The sequence below is a fragment of the Durio zibethinus genome, chromosome 22, assembly GCF_047325235.1.
Source record: "Durio zibethinus cultivar Kanyao isolate XHJ-2024 chromosome 22, ASM4732523v1, whole genome shotgun sequence".
Classification (NCBI taxonomy): Eukaryota; Viridiplantae; Streptophyta; class Magnoliopsida; order Malvales; family Malvaceae; genus Durio; species Durio zibethinus.
Genome location: NC_143183.1, coordinates 16,862,339 through 16,876,746, shown reverse-complemented (window position 1 = coordinate 16,876,746; position 14,408 = coordinate 16,862,339).

The following is a 14,408-nucleotide window of genomic DNA, read 5'->3' as shown; positions in this document are numbered from 1 at the left end:
ATATGAAAAATAAAATAAAAAATATGAAATAAAAAAAAACTTACTTATCAATATAAAAATTTAAATGGTAGAAGGAAATAAGCAAATCGGGTTCTTACCATCTCTTATTCTTTTTCCTCAATTTTTCTCCCTCACCTCTCTTACCTTTTTTTTTTTTTGGGTTTTTATTTTGTTTAAGTTAATAAAAAGATGAGAAAAAAGGGTTGGCAATTAATATTTGACAGATGATGCTTTTGTTTTTGTGTTTTTCAATTTCAAAAATGGGAGAGTGAGTAAGTTGAAAATCATATAAAACTTGTTTTTGAATTTTTTTCTCAAATAGATAAATGGGAGGGAAAAAAAAAGTCTAGAAACTTCTTCATCTTTTTCTTAGTTTTTTATCCTTATCTTTTAATCATATGAAATGTCACAAAAAACTTTAACAAAATAAATAATTCTTTCTTTGTCCTAAAAAGGACATCTGTCACACAAGTAAACGATTGGAGACAAATTTATATGGTAGTTAGATTACCAACTTTATTAAAGTTAGTGGTAAAAAAATGGAGTAGAAAAAAATATTATTTGGGGTGCTAGGATTTAGTGTTACAAATTAAAATGATTCATGTGATAGACAATTATTGGATGGTGTAAATGGTAGGGTTTTACACCACATTTGAATAGAATTTAAACTCTAAAGATATTTTTTAATGGAAAAAAATATTTTTTACATATTATTTCAACAGTACTTAAAAGTTGAGACTTCATCTATAACAAACAATTAAAGTTTTCCCCATATTTTTCAAACACTAATTTGGGGGATAGTTACTCAATGTCTTTAAAAAGAATTGAGGGTTATATTTTGAGGTTAGAAACATGGGGTGGGTGTTGTATGCCTTTACAGGTATTGTTTGTCTTTTAAAAAAAAAATTAAAGGTTATATTTGGGGGATAGAAATGTTAGATTCAGGTAATTATTGTGAGTTGTCCATTAATGTTATGACGTCTTATTCATGTTATAAAAAATTTATTGAAAGTTAAATGAGAAAAATAAAATTGTTTTATTATTATTATTATTATTATTATTATTATTATTATTATTATTATTATTATTATTATGTTAAAAGTCAAAAACTTTATGAAAAGGTGAAAAGGAAAATGATTGGTGGGAAAAGTGATAAGAAATATGGTGGGAAAAATAAAAGAAAATAGGGGTTAGTGAGAAACATGGCCTTTTTTTTTCTACCCATTTAGTTTAGAAAAAAAAAAAAGAAAGATATTGGTTTGTTGGCCTTTCCTACTTAATCTTTCAAATTTTACATTTTTATAATCAAGTTTATCCTTTTTATTTTACTCTTTAATTCAAAAAAAAATTGGTGAAATGACAAAGAGAGCTTATGTAAGTAAGAGGAAGGCCATGATCCAATTTTTCTTTTTTAGACAAAACCCATTATTTTATCTTTTGTGATTTGAAAAGATAAGAAATTAAGGGGTAGGTAGAAATAAATGAAATGAGAGCTTTATGTTCTGAAAAGTAAGATGGAAATGCATTGCTAGTGTTAGCCTTGAATTGATCCTTATTTTGAAATGACAAAACATTAAGCTAAATAAGCTTGATCAAGATTTTGAAAAAGATTTATTTAGTACATGTTCTTAAGTTTTATATTTTGGTACAATTCAAAGTTTAAACAAACCTTTCTTGGTTTCATATTTCTAAACCAAATCTATGTTTAAAGATTATTTATTTAAGCTTAAATGAAAGTCCAATTGTTGTTTTTAAAGTAAACTTATTCATTTTGGACTTAATACAATTTTGATAATATTAGTTTTGAGAAATAGATTAACTTAAGAAAGTTGTTTTACAAGAACAAAAGTTTTCCAACATTGAAATTGTTTTATTTTTCTATATTAATTCACAAAGTTTTAATATTTGAATTTTATATTGTTGGAAAGTTCTTTGAGTCTACTTTCTAATGGATTAAACAAAGTCAAAATCCAAATTTTCTAAGAAAAGATTTTGAATTTTTACTAGACACACTATAGTTATCTAAAAACTGTACAAGGGGTATATTTGAAAATTCACTATAATTCGTACAAAATAAATTATGTGATGAACTTTATATGGATAGAAAGCCCTTTAAGTCTAGTTTCTAAACATTGAAACAGTTTATAATTTGGATTTGTATAACTCAAGATATGATCAAATTAGTAAGTAGAGTATAAAATGGGATACTATCACCCAGCATAGACAGGATCGATCCCCTCTAGAAGGGATCAATTGCTTTTTCAAACAGAATGCTCCAAGGACTAAAAATTCAGAAAATGGATCGATCCCTCCACATAGGGGATCAATCACCCCATGAACCAATCGATCCCTTCAAGCAAGGGATCGATCGGTTCTGGGTGCAAGCACACCAATGGCTACTTTTTCATGATTCTAATGGGCATTTCTTCACTCTAAGCTTCCCCAACGGCTACTTCTTCAATTTCTCTATAAATTAGGCATTCCAACACATCGAGAGGATTGATGAATCAAGAAAGCAAGTGCTAACAAGTTATATTTTTATTTTCTCTTAGAATCAAGAGTTTTTAGAGCTTAAATTCAATATCCTTTGTATTTCTTGTATCCAAAATATTGTTGTGTTTTCATTCATCATTTTCTTTGTACTTTATTAGGTAAACACTCAACCTTGAGAGATATTTTAGTTTGTAAAAATTATTTGGTTATCTTGTAAGCAAGAGGTGAGGTATCCTCTCGATATTGTAAGGGTAGAGGTTGTTATCTAAGCCTTGAAAAACAGATAGAGATTTAGTACAAGATAGGTTTGTATCTTATAAGAATTTTTCTTTAATTAATGGATTGAAGCCTTGGTGTGGACAACCAAGAGAGAGGACGTAGGTGCCTTATGGAGAAAGATCGAACTTCTATAAATCATTGTGTTTGATTTCTCTATCCTTATCTCCTTATAATTTATTATTATTTATATTTGATTTTAGGTTCATTAATTGTTATTATTTGCATTATATTTTTGTCAAAAGTGCTTATTGTTTTAATTTCTATTCAATTCTATTGAAATCATTTGTTTGGGAAGAATTTGAAGAAATCCAATTCACCACCCCTCTTAGATCACCATCTCACCTATAAAGCTAACAACTAGGAATAGGAATATAGGATGAAGGAACAAAGAATAAGGACAATAGAAGAAGAAAAGGACAAAAAGAATAGAAAGGGACAAAAAAATTATTTTTCAATTTTTTAAAATTTTTATATAAAGCTATTATTTTATCTTTTATCTTTAGAGAAAATATATAAAAAATATGGATATGAATCAAGTGAAGGGAGACAAAAGAAGGAAAATAAAAGAAGACAGAAAAGAGAGAAAAGACAAGAAAGGACTTTTGGCTAGATTCGTTAAATCGAGATTATTTCTGGCGATTATAAGAACAGACTGCACCACAATGACTAGTACAATCATTTTTTTTTGGTTTGTTATAGCCATTTTTTATTTATTCTTTAACTTTTAAAAAAATTTTGATATAGTCTTTTTTTTATTCAATTGGTTCAACCTATTTGAAAGATCAAATCAATGTTATTTATAATAACACTAAGGTTGGATTCCACCTTGGATGACTATTACAACCTTTTTTATTCAACCATTTTAATTAGAAAAAATGGTTGTTTTCTGGAATTTTACCCTGTAATATTTTTTAAAAAAACATAGCTTAACTCTTAACAATCAATACTTTTCTACATTGATATCTATAACTTACTTGCTTTATTTGTTTTTTAATATTACCATATATATACTCATTCGTTTGTGTTGATCATATTAATAGTAGAAATTATTCTAAATATGTATTTTTTTTCATGTTTACCTAACCATGTGAATGAAATTACTTTTTATTTTCCTTATTTGCATTCACTATTTAAAAAAGATATGATTTTCAAAACTGATTTAAATAATAACCTTATATTTGAAAAATCTCTACTCTAGTTATGTCATTTTAGAGTGTTTTTAGTTTAAAATTGATAAATATTTAATAGTTTTTTGTGTCTTAAACAAATAAAATTTTGATAAATGTAGTTGACCAAGAAAATAACTTACATTTTATTTTGTTATATAATTATTTTATATATCAAATTTGGCTAATTTAACTAATTTCCTTGACTTTTTTTTTACTATTTTTTCTTATTGATATTTGCAACTTACTTTGCTTTGTTTATCTGTTAACATTGCTACATTGTGTTCATTCTCTTATGTTGATTACATTGATTGTAGAAAATAGTCTAAATATACATTTTTTTCATTTTTACTTAATCGCATAGGTGAAGGTACTTTTTATTTTTCTTATTTGTGTTTTATAGATAAAGAAGAAATGATTTCTAGAATTGATTTGCAAATTCAATGGATTTAGCTATAAAATTTTCAGGTTTTTAAGAAAGGCACCATATTTTGATTAAAAATGTATAATTAATTATACTTATCCTAAAAAGTCATAGGTTGTTTTGGTTACCATTTTCAAGTGCATGGCCATTTTTTACTTATTATTTTCTCTTTTTAATTGCATTTAGGATTAATTTTCTCAATGTATTACTCTAAAAAAATTGCCTTTAACATAAGGATTATAATCATTGAAGACACTATCAAGGTCTTTTATATATAGTAATATTTTATATGTCTTATGTATTACAATTTCTAGGAATGCACGTGTGTTTCAATTTGTCTGATATTTTGTCTCAATTACAAATGTTTTATATATTCCAAAAGTTGGAAAAAATCTTGTATCCACTAGCTTACTTAATAGCATGGTTTCAAGTTGGTTTTTGAAGGAGAAAAGTTTATTTTGTCTAAGGGTGACATATTTGTGGGAAAAGGTTATACCTATAATGGTATGTTCAAACTCAATGTAATAATAATAATAATAATAATAATAATAATAATACTAAATCTTTTGTTTACTTGCTTGATTCTTTTGATCTTTGACATTATAGATTAAGATATGTTCAATATAAGAGAATGAATGCAATATCTAAATATTGTTTAACTCCAAGTATTAAAAAAATGATGAAAAATGTAGAATATGCTTGCATACAAAGATAACTAGAAAAGCTTTCATAAAGTTGAAAGAAGTTCTATAGTTCTTGAATTAATACATAATGATGTATGTGACTTGCATAATACTCCTTCTATATGTGGTAAAAAGTACTCTGTCATGTTCATATATGATTATTCTTCATATTGCTCTACTTACTTGATGCATTCTAAACATGAAACATTAGATAAGTTCAATACCTACAAAAGTGAAATAGAATTGTATCGTAATTCTAGAATTAAAGTTGTAAGAACTAATAAAGGAGGTGTATATTTTTATCTAACTAGTTTGAAAGTAATAGAATTATCCATGAGATGATTGCACCTTATAATCCAAAATCTAATAGTGTGGCTGAAAAAAATAGGTTATTAATTGAAATGGTTAATTCATTGTTGTTTTACTTTGGTTTAGGACAAGGTTTTTAGGGTGAGGCATTATTAACTTCATGCCATATCCAAAACAAAGTTCCTAGCAAAAGGAACAAGTTAACCCTATATGAATTATGAAAGAAAAGAAAGCCAAACCTGAATTATTTTAAGGTATAGGGTTGTAGAGCACTTGTAAGGGTTCTAGAACCTAAAAAAAGGAAATTAAGTAAAAGAGAATTGAACATATATTTATTGGACATGCTCAAAATAACAAAGAATATAGGTTCATGTTAATAAAATGAAATGATTCAATACCTATTAATATAGTTATTGAATCTAAAGATGCAATATTTGATAAATATAGATTTAAATTAGAATTTAATGTTAAGGACAATGTTTTAGATAACCCACAAGAGCAAATAAAAGAAACTTCCATAAGTAAAGGGATAACTTTATACCTAGAAAAATAAAAATGCAAGAAAGGATAAAACCTTTGGCTTGGATTTTTAAATGTACCTAGTTGAAGGAATAAGAGAAACGATTATCAAATATATTTAATATATTTTCAAAATGGAGTTGGATCCTTAGACATTTAAAGAGGAAATGAAGTCTCAAGATGTAGATTCTTGGAAAAAAGCTATAGATGATGAAATGGATTCCATTATGAGAAACAATATATGGATCTTAGTTGAAATATCTCTTGATTGCAAACCTATTGGTTGCAAAAGGATTTTCAAAAAGAAAATGAAAGTCAATGGAACTATAGACAAGTTTAAAGTTAAACTACAAGTTTAAAGTTAAACTTGTTCCTAAGAGATTTAAATAAAAGCATGGCATTGATTTTTTTATACCTATGCATTGGTAACAAGAATTGCTGCAATAAAAATTCTTACAGCATTGGTTTCCATTTATAAACTTGAAATTCATCAAATGGATGTTGAAACAATATTCCTAAATGGTGAATTAAATGAAGTTTATATGGAAAACCAGTAAGGTTTATACTTCTAGGTCAAGAAAATAAAGTTTGTAAATTAATTAAGCTTTTATTTGGACTTAAATAAGTACCTAAACAATGGCACCAAAAGTTTAATGATGTTGTGCTAGCCAATGTATTCAAAACTAATGAACCTGACAAATGTGTCTATTGTAAATTTGACAAAGACAAATATGTCATCATTTTTTTATATGTGGATAACATGTTAATCGTTGGTATGGATTTGGAACAAGCCGAAAGTATAAAAAGATTTCTTTTAAGTAATTTTGCTATGAAAACATGGATTTTACATATGTGATTTTAGGAATTAAGATTATTAGAGAATACTCTAATATAAGCTTAACGCAATCACATTATATTGAGAAAGTTCTCAAAAAGTTTAATCATCTAGATGGTATTGTAGACAACTCAATTTTTTTGGGGTTGTAACTGTTTAATTTAATAAATAAATAAATAAATGAAAAACAAAAAAAAAAAAATTAGGTGGTTGAGTTTGTATAAAACTATTTGTTTGGTTTGTTGTTTGGATTGTAGAGTTTGAGTTGAATTTAAAGTTTGAAGAAAGAATTAAAGGGCAATTGAAAGTCTATTTGATATAAGGTTCTCTTGATTTGAACTCTATAAATACAAACCCAAATCAAGCAGGAAAGACATGGATCATTAGATAAAAGATTTGTAGAAAAACACACAAAAATCACAGGTAAAGTAGAAAGCAGTGAAGTCCCATTTTTTTAAAAGGTTTCTAGCAAAGGTTTTAATTTATTTATGCCAAAGTTTGATTTGTTTTCTAAGGTCCAACTGGTGATTGTTGAAGAAATTTCATAAATTCTAGAAAATTTTGGAAATTTTTAGAATCTGTTGAATTTTCCTATGTACTTTTCTAGGTTTTAGTGAAGCTTTCAACAAGAAATCTAGATTCTGATGATATTTTGGTGAATTTTGCAAATTTCAGTGACTTCTCAGCAAATGTTTCCAGAAGTCGTTGAATATTCAATTAGAGTTCTTTTTGTTCTAGAGAGAGGGAGAGAAAAAGGAAGATAAGAAAGAGGGAAAAAAATAAATCTGAGGAAAAAAATGATTTTTTCCTTTTTATACTTTTGCTGAATGATGTCGTTTTTTTAATATAGACTAGGATCCACATGTTTTCTAGTGGGTGATTCAACCTAAGCACTCAACCCATCTTTTGACTCGTGTTTCAGTTGTTGGCTCCAGTCGAGTTAAGTTGAGAGCCAAGTCATTCCAACCGTTGTCCCTTCCTACAACCAAGCCACACGCACTAACCGAGCCAAGCTGGTTCACATTTTGGTATTTTTTAATTAATTTTTTAAGTATTTTTGCATGATTAAGTTTTAAGAAAAATTAGAGAAAAAAATTAAAAAAATAAAAAAAAAATAAAATATTAATAATTTTTTTGAGAAAAATAATAATTATCCAGTGATGAAATTTTTAAAAATTGTAGAAGGTTAATTTCTATAAAATTCCTAAGTAAAAAATGTTTTCTAAATTTGTCCTAAATGGAGGATAATTTAGATAAAGCTTCAATAATAATAATTAATATTTATTTTCAATTTTAAAAAGTAAACATAAGAAAAAACACAAAATTTAATAAAAATTTTGAAATTAAATACTAATTAATCAATGATGAGATTTTTAGAAATTTTAAATGGTAAATTTTCTAAAAAATCTCTAGGTCAGGAATTTCTCTAAATTTGACCTAAATGGTAGAATAATTTAGAAGGAATTTCAATAAAAGTAATTGTATTCATTTTCAAATAAAAAAAATTTAACAATATAAAAAATATTTGTTGAAAATATTTGACAATTATCCTATTATGAGAATCTTAGAAATTTCAAATGGTAAATATTTTAAGAAATCTCTAGGTGAAAATTTTCTTGAAATTCAACCCAAATGGTGAAAGGATTTAAATGAGACTTTAAAAAATAGTTGTCATATTATTTTCTTTCAAAAAATTTAGAAATAGAAATAAAAATTAAAAATAAATTTCAATGATGAAATTCTTAATAATCACAAATAGATGATTATCTAAGATATCTAAGTGAGAAAATATTTCTAATTTTGGCCCAAATGATGAAATAATTAGATATATTTTCAATTAAACAAAAATAAAAAAATGATTAAATCTTTTTCCGATGACAGAGCCTTTTTAAGAGAACAAACGAGATTCTTGAATATTCTTGAGGTGAAGAAATATTTTTAAGAATTCTACCAAACTGATAGAGAAATCTTAAGAATTATTTTCAATATTAAATTTAAGACCATTAGAATCAAAACTTTAGGATAATTTAAAATAAAATGGTATCGTCCTTTAGATGAGCATATAGAAGTGGTATAACCTTCCTCATATGTAATTGAACTCTCGAACTCTATTCTGATTAGTAGACCAAAACCTATTCTTTAGGGACCTTTAGTCAAGCTTATGAGCACCTTAAAATAATAGATTCATTAGGTAGCCAATCATAGTTAGATAAAAAATTGATGACGACTCTTTAAATTTTGTCTAGCTATAGATTTTTAGATTTATACGTTATGATAGTTTGGCAACTTCACTAGAGACTAATAGAGAGTTAGGCCATAACATTTTAAATTTATCATATTCTTTGAGCTAATGGTCTTTGATTGTTATGTTATTTGTTTACTAACATTTTTCTTTTCTGTCTTTTATTTTATTTTTGGGGTTTGAAAATTATATGATCTTTTGCACATACTAGCACATACATTTGCATTACATGAGATCTATACCCAAGCTCCGTCCTTTTTAGGAGGGAGTAAAATACCTAATTCTCATAAGATGATAATCTCTACAATGACTAGCAAAATACTCTCACTTAAATCGAATCATTTCTGTTGATAGCCTATAATGGGTGAGGATTGGAATATTTTACTAGTCTATAATGGATAATGATGTAAGGGATAATTTGTAAAAACCCTTGGTGGTAAAAATTACTTAGCCTAGCATATAATTTACACTTAAGAAGCCAGCCTTAAGATAGTGCCCTTCCTACTTGTTGATAGACATAACCTGAAGTTAGGACACAAAAAGAAACAATTTGTGTGATATATTTATTATCTAACCATTTTATTTGTTTGACTTTATGCATTTGCATCATTTTAATTAGTGCTTGCATTTAATTCCATACATCATTTTCATTGTCACGTTTAACATTGTGCATTTGCATCATTCTCATAGAGAGAATATTTGCCACATATTAGCTACTAATAAATCAGATCTCATACCTACATCCATGGAAATGTACTAATGTAAAATGATAGTTATGTGGCAAATATTAATACATTCCATTCATGCATTAAAATACTAAACATAAAACATTACATCTCTAATAATGATATAATTGCGGTACTCAAGGTTCAAGGATAGCTCCACCAAACAAGAACCCCACACAATCAACTCATCAATACAATATAAAAGATTAAGCTAGATAGATGGAACAAGAAATTTTCAATCAGTTTGAGAAGACAAAGAAAGCTCAAGAGAAGCTTGAAGAGAAGCTAAATAAGATTTTAGAGGCCTTGAATAAATTGAACAAATAAAAGAGTATAGAAGAAAATACTAGCCAGTAGGACCATCCATCATAAGAAGTGACTGACCTTTTTATATCCTCTTAGTTATGGGCCACATTAAGCTCAATCCACACAAGATACACCACCATAGCAGTTCACATACCTTGTAGGGTATACATACCTCGAAATGCTATCAGCTCCAAATCCAAAGCATTACTAGAGTTATGTAAATCCTATCTTTATTGAGAAAGTAGTAGAACCAATCTAGGTCTTTGATTTGGATGATTTAAAAAAAATGAAAAATTAAAATCAAAAGGGGTCGAGTTGCTAGGGGAACTCAATAGCTAACAAAAAGAGAAATATGCTTAAGGAAAGGTTGCGAGCAGTAGAGGGAATTGGTTTTTATGGTTTTGTAGACACTACTAGGCTCTATTCAGTCCTAGATGTTGTTATTCCTTCAAAGTTTAAGGTTTTAAAGTTTGAAAAATATGATGATACAAAGTGTCCAAAAACTCACATTACCATATATTATCAAAAAATGGTGGCCTATGTTAATAATGAAAAGCTGCTAATTTATGTATTTCAAGATAGCGTTATTGGCTCTATTACTAGATGGTATGTTTAGCTGGACAGAACCTGTATTCAATCCTAGAGTGATATGGCACGTGAGTTCATCAGTCAGTATCAGCATATCATAGATCTAGTTTCTAATCGCATTTCTTTATATAATATGAAGAAGAAGGTAACTGAATCAATCAAGGAGTATGCTTAGAGGTGGAAGGATATAGTTACTCAAATTTGACATTTTTTAATTGAAAAAGATACCATAATATTATTTATGTGTACTTTAACATCTTCCTATTATGAAAAGATGATAAATAATGGAAAAAAAATTGGTAACATGGTGATATCAGGTGAAATCATTAAGAATGCCATTAAGAATGCCAAGTTGGAAGGAAGAGAAGCTTCCACCAAAAAAGCCCAATGAAAAAAAAGACTGAAGCTCAAGCTGTGTGCTTTGAAAGACAATAGTTCAAGGGTTATCAACCCTATCCACCACAAGCTTACTCTCCATACTATCCTGCTAAAAATAACACCTTACCTTACCCATACCAACTAGCCCCACAACTATCTTACCCACTAACATATCAACCCACTTACAGTCCAAGCACTCAACCTCCTACAAGACCCTAGATTCATCTTGCTAACCCAGTAAATGGTTAATGAGAGTTACAAAATACATGAGAAAAACTCACATTTGACCCAATTTCGTGACTTATATAGAGTTATATTGAGAGCTTCATAATAACCATTTAATTGCCCCTAGTTGCTGGGCTACTTAAGCTACCCTATCCCAAGTGGTAAGATCTTACAGCTCATTATTACTACCATTATGGAATTGTTGGTCATTTCATTAAGAATGACACTATCATAAAGTACAAGAAGCAATGATTGATTAAAAATAGAATGATAAATTTTGATACGGAAGGGATAATGACACCAAATATTAGTGGTAATCTATTGCCCAACCATAATGTAAATGCTTTGAATAAGAACCATAAGCATCGTATAAAAAAATGGTGGAAGAGATCAATACTCCTCTTAGTCAGCTATTCGATACCTTATATAAAGCTGGCATGATACAGTTAATGAATCTATGTAATTATTATGGAGGATGTATTAAATAAAAACTGCAAACATCATAATGGGAAAATTAGCCACTTTATTGAAACTTATGAGCAATTTTGCCAAGAGGCACAAAAGCTCTTGGATTCTTACCAAATTGAGTTTTATGAAAAGAATGAGACTTTAAGAAGTGCTGAAGTGTCTATGGCCAATAAGCTATCAAAATTGGTTTTAAGACTAGTATCAATTTACTATAAAAAGAAACCAAAGTCAATTATAGACAAGTTTATCCCTAGGCCAGTGACTTTTAAAGTCCCTACCCCATTGCCCAACAAGGATGATAAAGTTGTGCTATAGAGATACAGCTATAATGTGGTAGTCCAAGGGCAAGAGGAGAATATGCCTAAGACTGATGCTGTCAACATAACAAGTGTGGGTGGCATAACCCAAAGTGAGAGTTGCTACACTCCAAAAATGTTGAAAAGGGTTAGGAAGGATAAAGCCAAAGTAAGGAAGAAATATAATAGTCCAAAATTGGTGCTTAAGGAAGAATGTCAAAAGCTAGTATAAAAAGAAAAAGCTTGTGAATTCTTAAAGTTGGTAAGACAAAGTGAATATTTAGTGGTTGAACAATTGAATAAGATACTAGCATGAATTTCATTGCTATCACTATTATTGAATTCTGAATCACATAGGAACACCTTGCTAAAGGTGTTAAACTAGGCATATATGGTACACAATGTGTCTATTGAATATGTGAATCACTTAGCTGAAAATTTTGGTTATGCCGATATATAGCATTTAGCGATGATGAGATTCCTTCAAAAGGAAAAGGAAACACCAAGGCTTCGCATATCACTATCAACTACAAAAGCCATATTATAGACAAGGTTCTCATTGATAATGGCTCTGCCATTAATGTCATGCCTATGGTCATTCGAGCTTTTGATGGGACTAAGCATGAATTTTTAAGAGATATAGATATGTCCTTATAGATTGGACCATGCAGGTTTAATGTAAAATTTCAGGTGATGGATACCTCCCTATCTCATAACTATTTGTTAGGAAGGCCATGGATTCACATGGCATATGTTATTCCTTCTACCTTGCACCAAAAGATTAATTTTAATTTGAAAGGCTAATTGGTGGTAGTGTTTGGAAAAGAAGATAAGCTTATGACTCAGCCATTGAAGGCCCTATATGTGGAGGTTATTGAAGAAGTGTTGGAATGTTCTTACTAATCTTTTGAATTGGTTAATTCTAAAAGTGAAAGATCTAAGATAAACCAACCTTGTTTCTTAAAGATAGTGGTGAGTTAGATCATCAATAAGGGTTGGTATCTTAGAGTAAGACTGGGTAAAAATTTACAAGGAATAAAAGAGCCTCCAATGATAATGGACAACAATGAGAAGTTGGGCTTAGGTTATGAGGTAGAAAGCTGAGAGATGACGAGAAAACAAACAAACAGGAAAGAAAAAAAATGACGAGGCTTAAAAGTTATGAATCGGAAACTATGCCAATGGTCATCCCATACTTTTATGATACCTTTAGGCTTAGAAGGTTTATGTATCTAGATGCAGATGAAGATTTTGAAAAAGATTTAGAATTAAACATTAAAAAAGCATTCTCTAAGTTGTCTATCCATGCAATTGGATATGTAAAAGGACATGAATAAGAAATATGGGTCTGCTTTGCCTGTTAGGTTACGAGCTGAATAATTGGAGCACCATTGAAATGCTTGCTATCTTTGAGACTATTTTAATGTAATTGTACATCTTAATAGCTTATGCCTAAAGGCATTGAGATTATCTTTTATGTATGGGCCATTTATTTATTACTATTTCAATAAAGATTATGAAAGATGTATTTTCATTCATTTTTTCTATTGCTCTCATTTTTCATTTTTCAATACATTTTGCCAACATATCCAATTTCATTCAACTTCAAGTCCTTAAATGAACATGAGCATAATCATGATAATGATCAAAGGGTTAATTTTGAAAGTTCAATTAATATTGATGAACTTGATAACGAAGATGATTATGAGGAATATATGTTGCCTTCAGACTTAATGAAATTAATTAATCAAGAAAACAAACCAATTGAGCCTTATCAGGAGATAATTGAATTGGTAAACTTAAGAAATAAAGAGAATAAGAAAGAAGTTAAGGTTAGTACATCATTTTCATCAATAGATAGGCAAAGATTGAAAAATCTAGTTTGAGAATTCATAGATGTTTTTGCTGGGTCTTATCAGAATATGCTCGGGCTTAGCACAGAAATAGTGGAACATAAATTGCCTCTAAGGCCAAAATATAAACCATTTTGATAGAAACAAAGGTGAATAAAGCCTGAGATGATATTAAAGATTAAGGAAGAAATGAATAAGCAATTTAATGTAGGTTTTTTACAAGTAGCTAAATATCCAAAATGGGTAGCTAACATAGTACCAGTCTCTAAGAAAGATGGAAAGGTGCAAATTTGTGTGGACTATCATGATTTGAATAAGGCTAGCCCAAAAGATAAATTTTTTTTGCCTTATATTAACATACTGGTGGATAATATGACCATGCATTCTATGTTGTCCTTTATGTATAGGTTTTTAAGTTATTATCAGATAAAGATGATTAAAGATGACATAAAAAAAAACTACTTTCGTGACCATGTGGAATACATTTTGCTACAAAGTTATGCCATTTGGTTTAAAGAATGCTGAAGTGACTTATCAAAAAACCATGGTAAAACTCTTTCATGACATGATGCATAAAGAGATTGAGGTATATGTAAATGATATGGTTGCAAAATCTTGG